At 42.9% G+C, this 18,527-nt stretch overlaps 1 long non-coding RNA gene across 1 annotated transcript; it reads right to left on the reverse strand.

Moving 5' to 3' along the window:
* Nucleotides 1-1,426: 1,426 nt before the first annotated feature.
* Nucleotides 1,427-18,387, reverse strand: LOC112823230 (uncharacterized). Its single transcript, XR_003207968.2, has 4 exons — nt 17,949-18,387; nt 17,739-17,841; nt 10,239-10,400; nt 1,427-2,292 (listed from the first exon to the last, which is right to left on the reverse strand). It is a non-coding gene; the product is annotated as an uncharacterized lncRNA (long non-coding RNA).
* Between the last annotated feature and the right edge of the window lie 140 nt (nt 18,388-18,527).

Raw genomic sequence — 18,527 nt, forward strand, 5'->3', positions numbered from 1 at the left:
TCACCGGTAGGGGACAAGCTCTCATTCCTGCTCCTCAGGCCACAACGGCCAGAAGCCAGAAATAGGGTTAAGATAAGGGTCACCAAAAAAAGTTTCTCTGACTCTGACTTTGCTTGCTATATAGGAAACTCTGTTCCTCGATGTTTTCCAGCTTGTCTAGGGGTCCTGAGAGGGTGAATCTTGTGTGCTTGAGAACCATCAAAGCCTGTGTCAAAGGCCTGGATGCCTGGCCCAAGCGATTTCCTCCCCTATTATCAATTCTGGTCCAGAAGCAGGCTGGGTTCAGCAACCCCCTCCCTCCCACTCCCCGCCCCAGATGCCCTTCACCCTCTAGACCCGCACGTCATCCCTAGAAGCTTCACTGAAACTCTGTTTTATTCTTTTTATTGCAGCCTCTTCTCAGGCCTTGGGTACAGACCATGGGCGCAGGGCTGGGGCCATCTGAGGGAGAGAGAGGCTCTGTGCTGAGGTGTCCCCACCTCGATCACTGACTCAGTGTCCTCGGACAATTGTGTCACTCTCTTCTCTCTCTTATAATGAATTCTCACTTCCCTTAGGAGGCTTTTTGGTTTTGGCACACAGGCCCATAACTCTCTCTCCTTTTGTTTCTTTTCAGGCAAAACAGAATACTAGGGAGATCCCAGCTGAATCTGACAGATGGGACCTTAGCTTCCAAAGAAAAACCAATGGATGCATACTTCCATCTATGCTGCTGTTCCTTCTACCAAAAGATAGAGTCTTAGCTTTTTACCTCCTTGCATGTGAGTTTGGCCATGTGATTTGCTTTGGCCAATGACACATTAGCAAATGTAACACAAACAGAGGCTTGAAAGGAGTTTGTGTAGCCCCATGGGTAAGCCCAGGTGGGACCAGCAGTAGAACCACCTACCTGAGCTCAGTTCAAACTGCCAACGTCCAGAATTGTGAGTTACTCAGTGATTGTTTTTTAAGTCACTAAGTTTTGTAGTTGTTTGTTACACAGCAATAGATGACTGAAACGTTGCTGGAAAAGAGGAAGAAGGAATGTGGAGTTGATGGGATAAGTATCCATAATTGATGGATAAGATAAAATCTAAGCTCTTCTTCAGATCCTGAAATTCTATGATTTGATAAGAAATCCCCAATGTCTGTAGCAAGTATAACACCTATAATTTTAAATTTATAATTCAAGACCACATCTTCTTTTCTCCTCTGTTTGATATTGGAAATCCCAGAGATACACAATGTGTGACCAGAAAGAACTATGACTGATGACCACCACATCGATCTCATTACTTCTTGACCATACCTTGTTCCGTCGCTGCCACAGGGCAGGACCTTTCTTGAATCGTGCCCTGTTTGTAAATGTTTACTCCATATGATTCACACCCCAATCTTGAATAAGAGCTATATGCAAAAAGAAAGAGTTGATATTTATGTATGAATTAATTTTTTAATAAAAAGAAATTGAAATCACTTGCAAAGTCACACACAACCATAAAAGAATGTAGCTGCTATCACACTGAAGGAAATTGTCTCCAGGCTTCCATCCAATACCATGCAATTTTCAGCAACTGAGACAGAAGCCTAGAAAATAAGAGGTACTAATGGAAATCTGACAAACCCATAACTCCCACTGCTGAAGGAATGGCAGAGAAAGACCAGAATTATAACAACACAATGTGAATCCTGTATTTTTACCTCGCATTGGCAGCCAGTGACATAACAGGTTTTCATAACGACAACATTATAATTAAATCGCCAATTGTTTACCTAAATAATTTCTGAAAGTCAGGAAAAAGAAACGCTATTTAATTTTGGATCAGATCTTATTTTCCTGAGGTGTTTGCTTCCTGCCACAAGTTGGAGATTTCTCAGATGGGACATCACCCTGTCCTGGTTTACAGACACCTGGTGCATCCACCTTAGTCACTTGGAGGGAGATTGGGGGGGAGTTGGTGCAGGGGTACAGATGCATCTTTGTATACAATGTGTCACACTGAGAACTGTGGGCCTAGAGTTCTGGGAACATGTCCTCTTTCAACTTGGTACTCAGTGCTTTCCCCTCCCCGGCTGTGACACAGTTTTCTCTTTGAAGCACAGAGACATCAGGAAGAAGCATGGACAGTTCTCATCTCCATTTATGCTGCTCCCTGCCTCCTCTGCTTGCAGAGGGAGGGCCAAGGGCCTCAAAGGGTCTCCTCCTCCAGACTCCCAGAGCGGGCCCAGCAGGAGGGGCTGAGCCAGTTTGAAGGTGCAGCAGCCCTTACTCATTACAGAACGTCCTCTCTTCTTATCTTGTCTTTTTTTAGCCTGAAGGGCAAAGACAGAGAGAGAAGTCTTGATTTTCCTCATTAATCTGCTCCAGCTGGGGGCCTGTCCAACATCTGAAATCACTTGCGACGTGACAGTTATTTATTTTTTTTAACACTAGCATCTCATTTTATGTAATTTTATGGGTAACAGGATGAGAGTTCAACTTAGAAAACTTTGGGCCAACAACCACTGAGACAAAGGAAACTGAAGACGAAGAGGTTGACTGTGACAGCGAGCTAAAGCGGCCTGCTATACCAAGAATGCACAAGGATCGTATTCCTGAAAGGCCGCGTTTCTTCTCTTCGCAGTAATGACCTGGAACCTCCTCCTCATCAACTCTCCCTTGGGCTTCCTAGTTACCCAAGGCTGACCAATGTCACAGCTCGGAACAGTGGACCCATAGAGTCTCGTGCTCTGGGTGCGGAAGGGACCCTGGACTTCATTTTAGTTCATGGGGCCCCCCACATCGCCCAGGCCTATTTGGGGGTTGGAGAAACAAGAATGAAGAGTCTTGTAGGTTGAACTGTGCCCCCCTCCCCAAAGATATGTCAAAGCCCTAACCCCTGGTACCTGTGAATGCGACCTTATTTGGAAATAGGGTTTTTGCAGATGTAATCAAGCTTAGGATGAGGTCATTAGGGTCATTAGAGCCCAGTTCAATGTATGTGCCATCCTTGAGTACCAGGACAGACACACGAGAGGAGAATACCATGCACCACACAGGAAGAGATGAATGTGCTGTGACTGCAAAGTGGGGGCACCAAGGATGGCTGCCGAACCCCCAGCAGCGAGGAAGAGGCAAGGGAGGATTCTCCCCTCCAGGCTGCAGAGGCTGCCTGGCCCTGCTGACACCTTGAGGCCAGATTTCTGGCCTCCGGAACCGTGAGAAAATACAGTTCTGTTGTTTGAAGCCACAGAGTCGGTGGTATTTTGTGACGGCAGCCCTAGAAAACGAATAGAGAGAGTTTAGGCAAACTGCCCACAGTCACATGGCTGGTGGTGACACAGGACACAGAGGAAACAATCCCGGTGATTCCCCCTGCAGAGATCTGCCCATTGTCCTGGGCTTCATGCCTGAGTTGTAGACGTGTGCTTCCTTACGTCTTTTGGTTTTGTTCCAGATTTCTGTAATCATTTCTCTCAGACAGACTTCCCTTGTCTCCTCACTCTCCCCGCTGTTTAAAAAATGCGGAACCTACAGGTCATATTCCCTTCGCCCGGATTCACCGACTACCATTTTGCCACATTTGTTTCTCTTATTTTTGTCTTAAACCATTTGAAAGTTGCAGACTTTATGACATTTCCCACCTGAAGCTTTCAGCGTGTATTTCCAAAGAACAAAGACAGTCTCCTTGCTAACGATCTGTTCCAGAGAACTTAACACCAAGACAAAAGGATTACATAATCAAAAGACGATATTCAACTTTCTCCAACTTTGTCCCAAATAACCTTTACAGATGGTTTCCTCCTTCCCCCCTCCCTTGCCCTCTCCTCTTTCCTCCATTTTTGGGTCCAGCACTCCATCACTCAGCCGTCTTGTCTCCTTCGTGTCTTTTAATTTGGAGCCTTCCTTCCCTTTTTTGTTGTTGTCCCATCAGGGCATTGATGTGTTCGAAGAGTCCAAGCCAGTTGCCTTGCAGAAGGTCCCGCAGTCTAGATTTGTCTGTTTGTTTCCTTATGGTCAAGTTACACATTCTTTGGTGAGAATACTTATTTCTGAGGTGATGCTGTATACTTCCCATTACCTCTCATCAGGGACAACATGTCAGTCAGTAATCACAATCGTTGATGATGTTAGATTCATTGAAGCTGGTGGTATCTGCCATTATAAAGGTACCATTCTCCCCATTGTAATTAACAAATAATCTGTGGGGGATATTTGAGAGAAGACTTGTTCTTAACTACCTAATACAGTACATCCGGAGTTAAAAACAAACGCAAACTGAGGGTTCTAGAGGGGAGGGGGGGAGGGGGATGGGTTATCCTGGTGATGGGTATTGAGGAGGGCACGTTCTGCATGGAGCACTGGGTGTTATGAACAAACAATGAATCATGGAACACTGCACCAAAAACTAATGATGTAATATATGGTGATTAACATAACAATAAAAAAATTAAAAAAAAAAACAAACGCAGAGTGGTATCAGATAATCACTCGGTAGCTGAAATACAACACCTAACGTGTCTGGCTTGACCTACCACAGGTTTTTTCCTCAGGTTGTAGGGGGCTTAAGATTAGAACAAACTCCCCTTCTTTACAAACCACAGCCTACAGAAACCTGAAGGTCATTCTCGTGGATTTACCAGCACACATAATATGATCCAGGCTTTGGCCTCAATCGACATTTCTTATTACTACATTGAAACTTAAGAAAGCATACCCAAAAAAGTTAAATATATCAAAGCCTAAAACCCTAGGTAGGTAACCCCAGTGCTTCAAGTACAAAATTGCATTTGATAAGATCAAAGGTTTGTTTCTCAGCATGTCCGTTATCATGGGTAACACAGAGCGCATTCTCTTACACTTGTGGCTGGGTGGCATTTTCCTGGTTGGCTACCACAAAGAGCACAAACTTGAGAAAGCTGAACAAAAATAGATCTATCTGCAAAGCCATGTCAATCATTTTTGAGAGGTCAAAAATACTCACTGCTTTAGTTGGAAATCAGTATTTTGGTAATTAGTACAACAACAAGAAAGCACACACCTAAGTTTCTGAGTGAATATTAAACATGGTGATTGTGGTACTTAAGCCACCAGGCCCACCCTCAGGGTGTTCCTACCCCACAGGAGGGTCCTTTCTGTGGAATTCCTGAATTCTTTCTGTATTGTTTTCCCCACTAGACTGCAAATTCCATGAGAACAGGGACTTGGTCCTGTTAGATCGCCAGTGTCCAGAACAGTGTCTGGTACACATTGGGTGACCATTAACTATTGGTTGAGTGAATTAATGACTCAAAATCATGCTCTTTAAGTTTAGGTCAATTCAACATTTTTTTTATTTTTGTTTTATTTTATTTTTTTTAAAGATTTTATTTATTTGACAGAGAGAGATAGAGCGGGAGAGGGAACACAAGCAGGGGGAGTGGGAGAGGGAGAAGCAGGCTTCCCGCGGAGCAGGGAGCCCAATGCGGGGCTCGATCCCAGGACCCTGGGATCATGACCTGAGCCGAAGGCAGACGCTTAACGACTGAGCCACCCAGGCGCCCCTCAACAGTTTTTTTAAAGATTTATTTATTTATTTGAGGGAGGGAGGGGCAGAGGGAGAAAGAGTCCTAAGCAGACCCCGTGCTGAGCCTGGAGTCTGATGTGGGGCTCTATCCCACAACCCTGAGATCTCGACCTGAGCTGGAACCAAGAGTCAGGTGCCTAACTGACTGTGCTATCCGGGTGCCCCTATTCAACGTTTCTAACCAAGAGATATGACCTCATGACTCCTCCGCCCCCTTTTAATGTATTACATTTGTTTCTTGGGAGTATGTGAGTAAAGACAGGCTTCTCAGATTCTCTATCGCAACCTCCAGCAGCTTAGCTAGTCATTTCAGGGCAGACAGGCTTCCAGATACTCCTCTGTGAGTCAGATCAGGTCATGAGTCCACCCCCTTGGGACCACGTATCTCTATCTTTGTCTCTCTCCCTCCCTCTTTCTGTCTCTCTCCCTCCCTCCCTCCCTCTCTCTCTCACAAAGAAGTGAATCAGGAAGGACATGTAATATTCCATTATTCCATCATTACCAATAATGTTTACCTCCTTCCAATATTTCCATTGCGGAGTTGCTAAAGGTCATGGAGAGAGACAAGTCTGAGGATTGTTAACAGAAAAAATAATTTGCTTAACTATTTAACATTTTTTTCTCTACATGATTCTGTCTAGAAATACTGTGATATAAATTTTTTATTAATTTGCTTAAATATATGACAGCCAAAATAAATGACCTGTCCTATAAACATTATTTTTTTTTGTTCATATGCAGATGCTCTAGACTGAAGGAAGCCAAAAGAATCAATTAGTATTCATATTCACTCGAATCAGGACCCTCCAGATTCAAAGATGGAAGAGCGTGCACAGGAGAGGAGAGAGGGCAGGAGAGAGGGTCTCCTCTCAGAAGGAGATAGCAATAATAAAAATAGGAAGAGTGGGAGTTTATGCTTATTGCATGCTATCACTTCTGTTTACAACAACCCTATGGAGTAAAACAGATTATTCCCATTGTAGAGAGGAGGAAACTGAGGTTTAGCAATGTTAGGACCTGACAGTCAGAGGGGGATGGAGCAAGGAGCTTGTATGACCTCAGAGCGCTCTTACTTTACACAGGGATTGCTTCCAAGTGCATAGTACAATGAAAGCCTGTTATGTACAAGTGTTGTCTGGCAAGTTTTCAAGGAAATCTTTGATCGTTTCTTAAAGTGCTTTTGCTGGGAGGCACTCGGGGCAGGTAAGCTCTTGTAAGATCTGCCCCAGAGTTCAGACAGGGGGAATCCCTATACTTTTCTTAAACATCATTTGATATTATTCAGTCCTTTTATCATTTTTGTCATTCTCCTTGACTCTCTCTTCAAAGAGGACACATTCCTTAAAATTATGGCTACAGCTCAATTTTTCAGAGGCATCTATTTGCAAAGAGATGAAAAGCTTCGCTACCAAAGGTGAGCTGAACGAGAGGCAGTGGGCACAGCCGGTCTTCAGCGGGGCGGCAGTAAAGGTCCTGTTACTGCTGACCTGCTCAGACACAGCCAATGGCTCGCTCTTGCTCGCATCTCCTTGCAAACAGCTAGGGGGAGAAAAGGCCCATATATGCAAAAGTTCTGATTTTTTTAACCGAACACCCAGAGAGAAGTAGAAGGTTTATAATCCTCAAGACTAATCTTATCTAAACTTCAGAAGAATTTATGGGGGTAAAAAATCCTTCTAACACCAGTGTATTGTTGCTGGCGGCAGCTTTGCAAAGCTGTAGTTCAAATTCTGTCCCACTCTGGACACAGGTTTTCTATCTTCCTCCCACACGCCTTCAGACACAGGTAAGAAAAACATTCAAAATCAGTCTTAAAAAAGCAAGCATGCATATTTTTTTCTTTCTCATAGATTAATTGACCCCTAATGCAGATGTGGTTACACCGCTTTTAGGCAAATAGCAGGAACTCCTTTACACAGGAATGGATCTCTCTTCCGACTCGAGCTCAAGTATAACCAACCATCCATACTAAGGGCTCCTAACCTTTTGGATATCCAGGACCAATAAATGAATGAATGAGTGAAAATGCAGATTGATGTGAGGTTGCCAAGTTTCATTTTGCAATTAAAGAAAACATAATAATGCATACTATCATCATGCCTTCATAAAGGACAATATAACAGAAAATAAACATGTAAATCCGAATTTTAGGCTGAAGAATTTATAAAAATCATAGTTATCTTATGTAATTTCGTTTATTTCACTAAAATAACATGGCTTCATTTTTTTTTTTCTCACTCTGCCACAAATCGTAAAAATTCTATTAGAGACTAGCACTGGTCCTGGGACCAGCACCTGGGGACCACTGATCTTGGAAGAGTCTTTCCTGATTCCTCCTTCCTCCACCAGGCAGAACTCCTTCTCCCTTTTCTTCAAGCATTTTGTGAATACTTCTGCTATATCACATGGTTTCATAATTATTCCTGTTAATGTTTATCTAGCAGCTAGACCACAAGTTCTTAAAGGCACAAAGATTGTGTCTTACCCTTTTATCCATTTACAGAACGTAGCACAAAGCTTGGAACACTGTCAGCATTCTAAGAGAATTTATCAAAATAACTTGTACATAAGTCAAATGTAAAGAGAAAGTTCTCTCCCTAGGCAGAAGTAATTATCTTATTTGTAAACTAGCATACCACACCAGGCCTTGAAGGTAGATCCCAGAGGTAAAGAAAGTTTTAAGAACACTCAAATGCCACTAGCACATAGTAATGGCTTACAAATTTAAATTGCAGTTGAAATAATTAGTCAATACCATTGTTCTGAAACATAATCTTAGTGAAGAAATTTGGGGTTGTGCTTAAACATTCATAGTGACATCACTTTATGCATACTTCAAATGAAAATGGAATTTCCAGACGCAGAATAGAGTTAGAATGATCAAAAGGCAGGGTAATAGCCAGCAGCAAATGAAATCCTTTGTGTTCATTTATTCAGGTGGTTTACTAGTAAGTCATGGATCTGTGGTCTGAATACTGAACCCTGAGCCAGCAGTTCCCTGAATCCAGGAAAACAACATGTCCTAATGTCTTTCCCTGACAAAAATTTGGCTACAGTTCAACACTGCAGTAAAAATATGTTCTATAAAAATATCTTTATGGATTTTCTCATTACATTGACAAGAAGGGTGGACTCATCTTATGAGTGGTGGAATAACCAGAAATTTGTATCCTCTATACACATATACTTCCCATGAAGCAAAGAATATAGAAAAGCGAAAGGAATTAAAGTTATAATCAATTGTGTCTTGCATAACCAAATTCAGAGAAGATACGCATATATAGTGTTATGTTAGCTATTATTTTTAACTTCTTAGTGGTATCCAAAAGTTAAGTCATTTAGTGTTATCTTAAGAATCAGATTTGGATTTACCTTTAGCAATGATTAAATAGAGTTACGAGGTTACACAAAGCTTTATGGATGAAACTGTGGCAGCACTGGCAATGGTAAACAGGCTCAGAGGAAGAAAACTGGAAACCCAGAATAGCACTGCTCGCTGGTGCTCATTCACCTAGCGTTCCAGATGCAAGGAATGGAAACAGCTCTGGGGGCTGCACTTGCACATGAATCCAGTGCTTTTGTGAAAGCGGCATCATGTGGATCCGCTACATTATTTACTCAGTGTGATTGGCAGCCTCCAAGACAGCCCCAGTGATCCCCACCCCTGGAATTCATACCCTTGTGGAGTTCTCTCCCAAATGTTACCAGGGTTTGCTTGTGTGACCAACAGAATATAAGGAAGTGACCAGATATCATTTCTGACCATATATCATTGCAGCCTCATCTCAATGTCTCCCTCAGATCACTAGCGTTCAGGAAAGCCAGGCCCTCTGTTGTGAACAGCCCTATAGAGAGGCTCATGAAGCAAGAAATGGAAAAGTTCTGCCAACAGCCATGGGCATGAGCTGTAAGCACATCCTCCAGCCCCAGTCAAGCCTTCAGATGACTGCAACATGCTCAACAGCCTGGCTGCACCCTCTTCAGACTCTGAGCTAGAACCACTCAGCTACACTGCTCCCAGATTCCTGCTTCTCAGAAACCAAGAAAATAAATGTTCATGTGTTCAGTTGCTCATTTCAAGGGTGATTTGTTACCTAGCAATAGATAACTAATATACCCACTGTAATCTTGGCTGAGTTAGGTAAATTAATTGAGCCTCTCCTTCCTCATATATAAAATGGGGACTAATATACATAAAAATATATTTGTATTTATTCTCCTTTGTTCCAGAATGAACAGGGATGCATAAAATACAAGACAGCATAAATTAAAAAGAGGAGGGAGGATAGAAAAACAAGGGTGGGGGTATAAAAAGAAATGGAAAAGAGGCTAAAAAAGTAATACAGAACACATATGCTATAACTGGACCACCATTGTGGCTCCAAAACGTTGGGTACCTCCTCTAACCTCCTCCCTCACTCTGTCACGTACACACAGACACAGTCAGGTGTTTAATTCAGAGTCCCAAAATGTCAAAAAGAAAATCCAATTACCTAAGAAACATATAATTATCCTTAGTACTAATAGAGTTTTCGTTGGGCGCTACCCTAAAACAGACACTGTGTGGAGGACCAGCTGAGAGGCCTTCACCTTCACAGGTCATTTAATGACACAGGGTGCTCCGTATCGAGTGTCTGCTCCCGTGCAGGCCAGGGTTGGGCTCCCCCACAGCGGTGCCTGCTATCCCTACCGCCTTTCGGGGCAAAGTCTTACCTGTACCACAGCTCGCCTCTGAAACTTTTGCCCCTCACAGACTAATACTCTTGACTTTCCATCTTCACAAATATTAAAAACAGCCCACTTTTGGCCATGAACTTAACAGAAACAGTTTGGGGAAACTTGAATCTTCTGAATATTTTCCCAAATTCCTTCCATCTGAATAAGAAAGAAACAGTGAGCATAAATGTCCATCCTCATGGTCACCCATGCACAAAGCTTTGGGCCTCTTAGACACCCTTCCTTTCCTCCCTCTCTCATTTACCTTACCACCAAGTCCTGGTGTTTTCAGTAATGTCTCTTTCCACCTGTCCCCTCCTTCATATTCTTCCTCCAGTGTCTAGCTCGGAGTTTTAACTTTTTACTCCCATATTGAGGCAATAACCTGTCTTAGGCTGATTCTTTTCCCTGGTGAGGGTGCTCTTCCTCGTTGGCAGATGGCACTGTTCTCTTTGTGTCCTTGCTTGGGAGGGTGGGTGGGGAAGCAAGCTTCCTGGTGTCTCTTCTTATAAGAGTACTAATCCCATCATGAGGGCCCCATCCTCATCCAGCATATGAATTGGGAAGGGACATAATTCAGTCCACACTAAGCCCCTGGCCATCCCCCATCCAGCCATGACACATATGAATGTCAGAGTACTTTTCTTTCAGAACAGTTTAGTCAAGTGTCGACCTGGGTCAAGACTGCAGAAAATCATGACCCAGCTTTCTGCCTCCACTCTAACTCCTGTTCTTCACCCAACAGAGCACCCCCACTCTGATTTGCTCCAACCCCTCTCTAGGCCTTTCCATACTGTGAAGCCTAGAATGCACCACCAGCACCTCCTTTCTGGATTCCAGTTCTACTCTTTAAACCTAGTTCAAATCCCAGCTCAGAGAACTGAGAGTCTCAGAGTTGGAGAGATCACTCTGTCCAACCTCAGCCTCATCCACGCAGCATTCACTTGCCTATCCAATATTCAATGGGTACCTTCTAAACCATATAAAAATGAATAGGATAGGCTTAGCCTAGAAAGAGGTACGGAGTCATACAGGAAGACTGGAATGTAAATGATAACAATGTAAGTACAATGTTTGAGACCTGAACAAAGTGCTTTGGAAGCTCATTCTTTCATACTATTGTCTGGGTTTTATTCAGATACCTTCAGTAACAGGAAATTCATTACCTCAAGGGGCAGTCATTCCATTTTCAGAAAACTATAACCACATAAAGTTGTAAGACTGAGTTTAAATCTAACTGATACACATTTATTCTAGCATTTTCAAACTCTGGAATTTTCAAAGATAAATCTAGCTTCTTTTTCATGTGACTGTCATTTAAGTATTTGAAGATCATACCAGGCATATCCCTAAACTTCTCATATGTTCCGACTCTAGGCTCTTCACCCTATTGGCTGCCCTCCTCTGGCTCCACTGAAGATTTTTTACACCCTTCAAAGTTTGGTGGGGAGTCACCAAGGCAGAATGTAGAGGTTATCACCTCCATTGTTCTTATCTTAAAGCAAACTAAAGCCACATGTGTCTTTAGGGGAAGGAATATTAATTCTTATAGACAATCAAAATTTCCAGTGATTCTTTTTTGCCTCTCATACGCCTAAGTGATCATTCCTCCAAAGGTCTGTAGCACAAACTTGAATGGTTCACATTAGGGCCTGCTGCAAATTGTGTTAATTTTCTGATGAGATTTTTTTTTTAAGATTTTATTTATTTATTTTACAAAGAGACAGTGAGAGAGGGAACACAAGCAGGGGGAGGGGAAGAGGGAGAGGGAGAAGCAGGCTCCCCGTTGAGCAGGGAGCACAATGTGGGGCTTGATCCCAGGACCCCGGGATCATGACCTGAGCCGAAGACAGACACTTAACCACTGAGCCACCCAGGAGCCCCTAATGAGATTTTTAATAAAATTGTCAGTTATATATAATTATCTGTGCATTTTTAATTAATTTATTTTTTAAAAAAAGATTTTATTTGGGAGAGAATGAGTGGGGGGAGGGGCAGAGGGCGAGGGACAAGCAGACTCCCCACTCAGCTCAAAGCCTGACACAGGGCTCAACCCGAGGACCCTGAGATTATGACCTGAGCCGAAGGCAGACATTTAACCGACTGAGCCACCCAGGCACCCCATTTTTAATTTTTTAAAATCTAAGCTCTCGGGGCGCCTGGGTGGCTCAGATAGTTAAGCGTCTGCCTTCGGCTCAGGTCATGATCCCAGGGTCCTGGCATCGAGTCCTGCATCGGGCTCCCTGCTAGGCAGGGAGCCTGCTTCTCCCTCTGCCTCTGCCTCTCTCTCTCTCTCTCTCTCATGAATAAATAAATAAAACGTTAAAAAAAAATCTAAGCTCTCTACCTAAACAGATTTCTGGAGGGTAAAAGATACTTTGACCAATCATAGTTACCCTTCATAAGTGTATGAATGAATGAACAAATGTTAAGGGAGAAAAGTGTTGCGGCAAGCAGAACAATGCCCCTCCCTAAAAGATGTCCGCATCATAATCCCCAGAACCTGTGAATATGCTGTTGTTACATTACAAGGGGAAGCTCGGGTTATAGATGGAATTATGGTTGCTCATCAGCTGATTTTAAAATCAAGAAATCATCCTGGATTATCACGTGGCCCCACGGAATCTCAAGGGTCCTTTAGAAAGGAAAACAGTGGAGGAGATCAGAGTTAGTGATCTGGAGATGCCACTCTGCTCGCCTTGAAGATGGAAAAATGAGCCATCAGCCTGGGAAGGCAGGCAAGTTCTTCATGCTGGGTCTGGAGGGAAAACAGCTTCTTCCCTAAAGACTCCAGAAGGGAATGCAGCTCTGCCGATGCTTTGATATTAGCCCACTGAAACCCATTTCAGATGTCTGACCTCCAGAACTGTAAGATATGTGTGTTGCTAACCATGACATCTGTGGTCATTTCTTACAGCAGCGATAGAGAACTCATTTAAGTGCTGCGACTTGGTACCATTTGCCAGCCATCATTTGGTATTTTCTTTGACATTTTCATTAATCTTTATAACATGCCTTAGACTTTTTAAAACTTGAAGCTACTGGGTAAATTCTGAAAAATTACCCAGCTAGTAAGAAGCAGAGCTAGGATGGGAACTCAGGTCTCTCTGGCTTCAACCTATACCCATTTGACAAAACCATGATGCCTTAAGGGATAGAATCTCAACCCAGATATTGTACCTGAGTAATTATCAAAATATTCTGATTAGCGTTCCAGAGCCCATTGTTCCTGGCAGAAACTGAATACATAATTCAAAAGCTATTACTAACATTCCACTTGAATTTGTCTGTCTTTTCTCTCCTTGAACTTTTCTCCCTCCAGTTGATACTGCTTAAAAATAAAAGTAACGTTTTAAACTGAACATAATTTATAGCTTTTGACAGATTAAACTGTTCGCTTTGTATCATATAATTATCTATAGTTTTATTACTAGGATATAAATCGAATACATTAGGTATTCATCTACAAATATTAATATCTGGCTTCCAAGGAAAATATGCTTTGATAGCCACAGTTGGTTCTCCTGAAAAACCATGAACAAACCCTGCAGCACTCTGACAACAGGGGTCACTCAGAGGTGATACACGGAGCCGTACAGAATGTATTGCTGGTCACAGATGCCATAAGCATGGGTGAAAGTTCTGCAAATACATAGTTTGACCTCAAATCCATAATGAAGATGTGAAACTTTCTTCAGTTCTTTATCACAATGTATTCATCTGTTGCAACATGCCACCTTTTCCTTCATTTGAAATGAGTTCATTCATTCATTATTGAGCACCTATTATGGGTGGTGGTCCTTATAATGTAGTGCCTTAGACAGCAAGCTCTGGGATAGATGGTTCTACTACTTCGTACTTCTGTAACCCTGAGCAAATTGCCCTCGTTGAGATCATTTTCTTCTCTTGCGAAATGGAATGAATGATAACACCTATCTCATATGAGTGTTATAAGGATATAACGAGACAGTGCAGTTATAACGGGGTAAAACAAAGCACTCACTACCTGTTAGTTCTCACTATATGCCAAGCCGTGGGTTTATATTAGTGCTTAAAAGAGACATGGTCCCTGCCCTTGAGAGGCTTACATTCTAGTAGTTAAGGTGTACAGATAAGCAAAAAATTACAGCTTTTAAGAAGTGTGCAAATCAGCAGCTACTATTTTTGAGTGTAGAGAGTGGGGGCTTCTCCCGAAGTCTGCAGACTGGCCTGACCTGCTTCAGAGGCACCAAGAATCAGCACCTATTGTATAAAGCGCTCTAGACCCACGCCCATGTCTCAGTTCCCCCGAAGCCCTTCCTTCACCTTTTATCCTCTGTATTCTGGGGAGTCCATCTGTAGACTCACACTGAATGAAAAATCAATTTGGCAGATTGTCTGATGGCTAGACAATACCAATCCCCCACACCCATGTCATCCTTAGTATTCTAAGACACCCTCACCACTAACAGGGGTTGTTGAAAGATGTGCCACTCAGGTCCCCAGACCTGTAGCCTTCTTGCTAAAGCACCTGAACCTCTAATTAAGCAAGCCCAGATACAAACTTTTCATATTCTTTGTCATGTTAAATTAATGCACAGAAACTTCCTGCCTACTGGTCAGGAGACTTTTATCCCTAGTTTTGCAAGAGAATGGAAGCTTTATTTTTTTTTCCCCTCAAACATACTATTGCCTCATGAATTCTGATGACAACAGATTATTTTTAAAATATTAAATGAGATAAATGTGAAAGCACCTTTAACAGCCCCTAGTCCACATGACATGAGCTACAATACATCTTCTGTGTCTTTCTTATAGGTGATTTGTTGATCTCACTACATAACTCCAAATAATTTCAAAGAAACAACCCTGGGATGGTAATAAAAGAGATACCTATTGCTTAAGTACTCAGTAAATACTTGCTGATTTCCTATTCAAGATCTGGAGGGGGGAAAAAAAAAGATCTGGAGGGAAGTAGGACTTAAAGAGGAGTGTGGTAGACCCCGCCTCTCTTCCCTCTGATTGTTGATTTTGGCAAAGACAAAGGTAAATCACTAGCCAGGGGGCCCACAGTATCTCAGACCTACATGCAGGTCTATTTTAAGCTCCCTGGCTGGTATCACCAAGACTCTGCTGGACCATCACCATGTTGTCACAGCTAACCTTCATTAGCCCCAAGGATTTGATCATCCATCCACGAGAACAGGTCAATCTGGTGCAGCACACGCTCATTTCCAGGGTTATTTTAGGGCAACAAAATGACTGGCAAGGGTCTCATCCAAGAACTGTCTTTACATTACTGGTGTCACAGAAAGCATGTGTGTTGACAAAATAGGTCTTTTTGCACAGCCCTTTTTTTTTGGTACCAGACTGTTTTGAAACCCCTTCCTCTCCCTTTGTCAGTCCTTCTTTACAACAGTCCTGGGTTGTCACAGAGCTTCATTTCTATGCCTTCCAATGTCCAAGTGTCAACAGATGTTCTGGTGGCTAAAACAGTCTGTGGGGTCAGAGCTGCCCTTGCCTGGCCAGACAACCGTGTGATAACAAACAGCACCTCTGAAGCAAGTCTACTGAGTGGCTAAACGGAGATCTAGAGACAGGAAGAAAGCCAAGGCAGAGAGGAGACAAGATTGAGATACTAAAGAATCTCCCTCAGTGGTACAGGTAGTTGGTTCCTCTGCAAGACTATGACTTTATTTATAATATACATGTCACCGAGTCCTACAACTTTGCAGCAAGCAAACCAAACTTGCACATCTAAATGAATTTCACGGCCATTACTTTGGGGAGCCTTTATTCTGATTCCAGAAATACCCTGACATTGCCTTCAAGACTCATGACAAATTCTTTTGACTATACTTAGTGGTGGCAAATACTAGTTTTTTGAGAATGTGTGTTATTTTCAGATATAGCCAGGTCATTTAGAACTAAGAATAGTAAGATGGGGGAAATCAATGCTATTTTGGTATAAAAACCAAGGTGCTGGTTATAGTAAAACACGCTGGAATTTCCTGTGCAGACAAAAATAATTTAAAAAGGTAATTTTAAAAGTGCTCTGAATAATGGCAATGTTGGTGTGGAATAAAAGTTTATGTAACCAAGGTAACAACTTGAAGAGGTCATTGACATGGATGTATACATTCTGGAGTGTCATTACTCTACTTTTGCAGTCACTGGGAAAAAGTTTATAGACAACAGACAAGCCTAGTAGAAACTTCACTTCTGAGACCTCAGGCAGAAACTTGTAAAGATCTACTCTTACCTTCAGTTAACTGGTCACCATGTCTGCAAAGGAGGCTAAGAGGTAGTGACACTCCTCACGGATATTAAACTGAAATCCTAAGGTTCTAAGACTTTCCAGTCTATTAGTAACTTCTTAGTATCTAACTAAGAACTAAGAACATATTGCGCTTAAAAATCTAGATCTCCTACTCTTTAGGAGTCCTAAATCTAAAAGAGGCACACTTATCTGGGCACATGTCAAAAATATGTCATAAAACATGTCAAAAAGCTAATACTTTCTAAGACTTTATTTTTAAGTAATCTCTACACTCAACTTGGGGCTCGAACTCACAACCCCAAGATCAATAGTCACATGCTCTACAGACTGAGCCAGCCACTTGCCCCAGTAATAGCTAATATTTATATAGCCCTTACTACCTGCTATGTACTTTCTTTAGCACAATATATATTTATACTGACCTACGTAATCCAGCCCTGTGTTACTACTATTTTTATTCCTATCTTACACATTGAGAGAGCTGAGCCAGAACAAGGTTGCCCAAGACCACACAGTAAGCGGCAGAGCTGAGACTGGAACCCAGGCAGCCTTTCTCCAGTTCTGCTCTTACTCACTATGCTAAACCACAGTCTACTGTTTCTATGAACCAAGAAAAAACCAAATAAATCATATACTAATAGGGAAAAGGACAATGAAGAATACTTACAAAATTATGGGAATCTCATTTGAGAAGTAAAAAGAAAGGGAGAAGATAAGGCAGATGGACCATCTAAATGGGGATGAAGGCCACTTAGAGCAGCTATAAGAATTTTGTGGGCAGCTTGGAGCTGAACAAAAAAAGCTCTCCTCTAATTTATTTAGAGAATAGAGAAGGCAGCTGAAAACACCCAGGACTTATGAAGAACTTGTTCTTGGCAGTGTTTTGTGTATATAAAGTTTTTTCTTTATTACATACAAATCAAATAATGCAAGATTAATAAAAATAAAACTCCACAATGCTATTAACATGATAGTTTTTATATCCAGCCCACATCACTTTATGAACTTTGTTGGCTAGTAAGCAGATATGCCTAATAAATCAAAGTAAATTTTAACACTAGGCAGGCTTAGTGCAATGATCAACTTGCTGTCATCTCCAAGGAAGCTTCTAGAAGCCACTATCAATGACTCAGTTCCCATAAAGAGCGCCTATGTGGGGATGGAGACAAATTAAGAAGCCCTCAGGATGTCTTCTGCCTAATCACAGAAAGCCAATGCCACCCAAAGCCTAAACTTACTTCACAGAAACAGAGTCCTATGGAGCAGAAATAACTTGAGATGATGGTCCTCTGACTTCAAGTCCAGTGCTCTTCCCACTTCTATAGGCTGCATTCTCTTTTCCTCGAAACCAGGGAAAACGAACAATAGTGATTTCAAAGCCCTTCAGAGCACACACCCACTCTACAGGGAAAAGAATTCCCTTCTCACAACTTCCTCTTGCTGTTTACCGGCTTTCTCTCCCTGGGACCTGCGAGGTGTCCAGAAAATGATAGAAAACATTATCTGAGTTAACGTTTCTAAAATCTGCAAATGAATGGGGCAACAGATACTTTGGGACTGTCGTGCTTTATATTCTAGGCTGGGGCGAAACGCTGGTAATTCCTTTCCCTGCTGGGCTGAGAGCCGTCCCCGCAGCCTATCCTATAAAGCCTCAGCCCACTAGGAAGGCGCAGGGAGGCGCTAGCCGCCTGGCCACCTGGCACATGGCCGGTCCCCCCGCCGAGGTGCCAAGGATTCACGGAAGCCCGTCCGGCTGGGAGCAGCCGGTCCACGGGGACCCCAGCTTGTGGGGATGCTGGGGCGGGCCCAAAAACTTCTTCTCTACCCCGCCCGTCGCCAGCCGCTTCAACACCGCCCTTCCTAGCCGGTCGCAGGTCCCCAGCGCCACGAAGCCCCACCTCCCACCCTGCAACCGGGCGCGGTCACGTGAGGCGGGCCCGTGGAGCCAATGAGCGGCTCGCTCGGAATGGAAGGGATTGTCTGACCCCCATGACGTCACAAAGCTGGCTCGGAGCGCGCTGCTCTTC

The sequence above is a fragment of the Callorhinus ursinus genome, unplaced genomic scaffold (genome assembly GCF_003265705.2).
Source record: "Callorhinus ursinus isolate GAN/ISIS: 27379988/994484 unplaced genomic scaffold, GSC_fseal_2.0 scaffold5, whole genome shotgun sequence".
Lineage (NCBI taxonomy): Eukaryota > Metazoa > Chordata > Mammalia > Carnivora > Otariidae > Callorhinus > Callorhinus ursinus.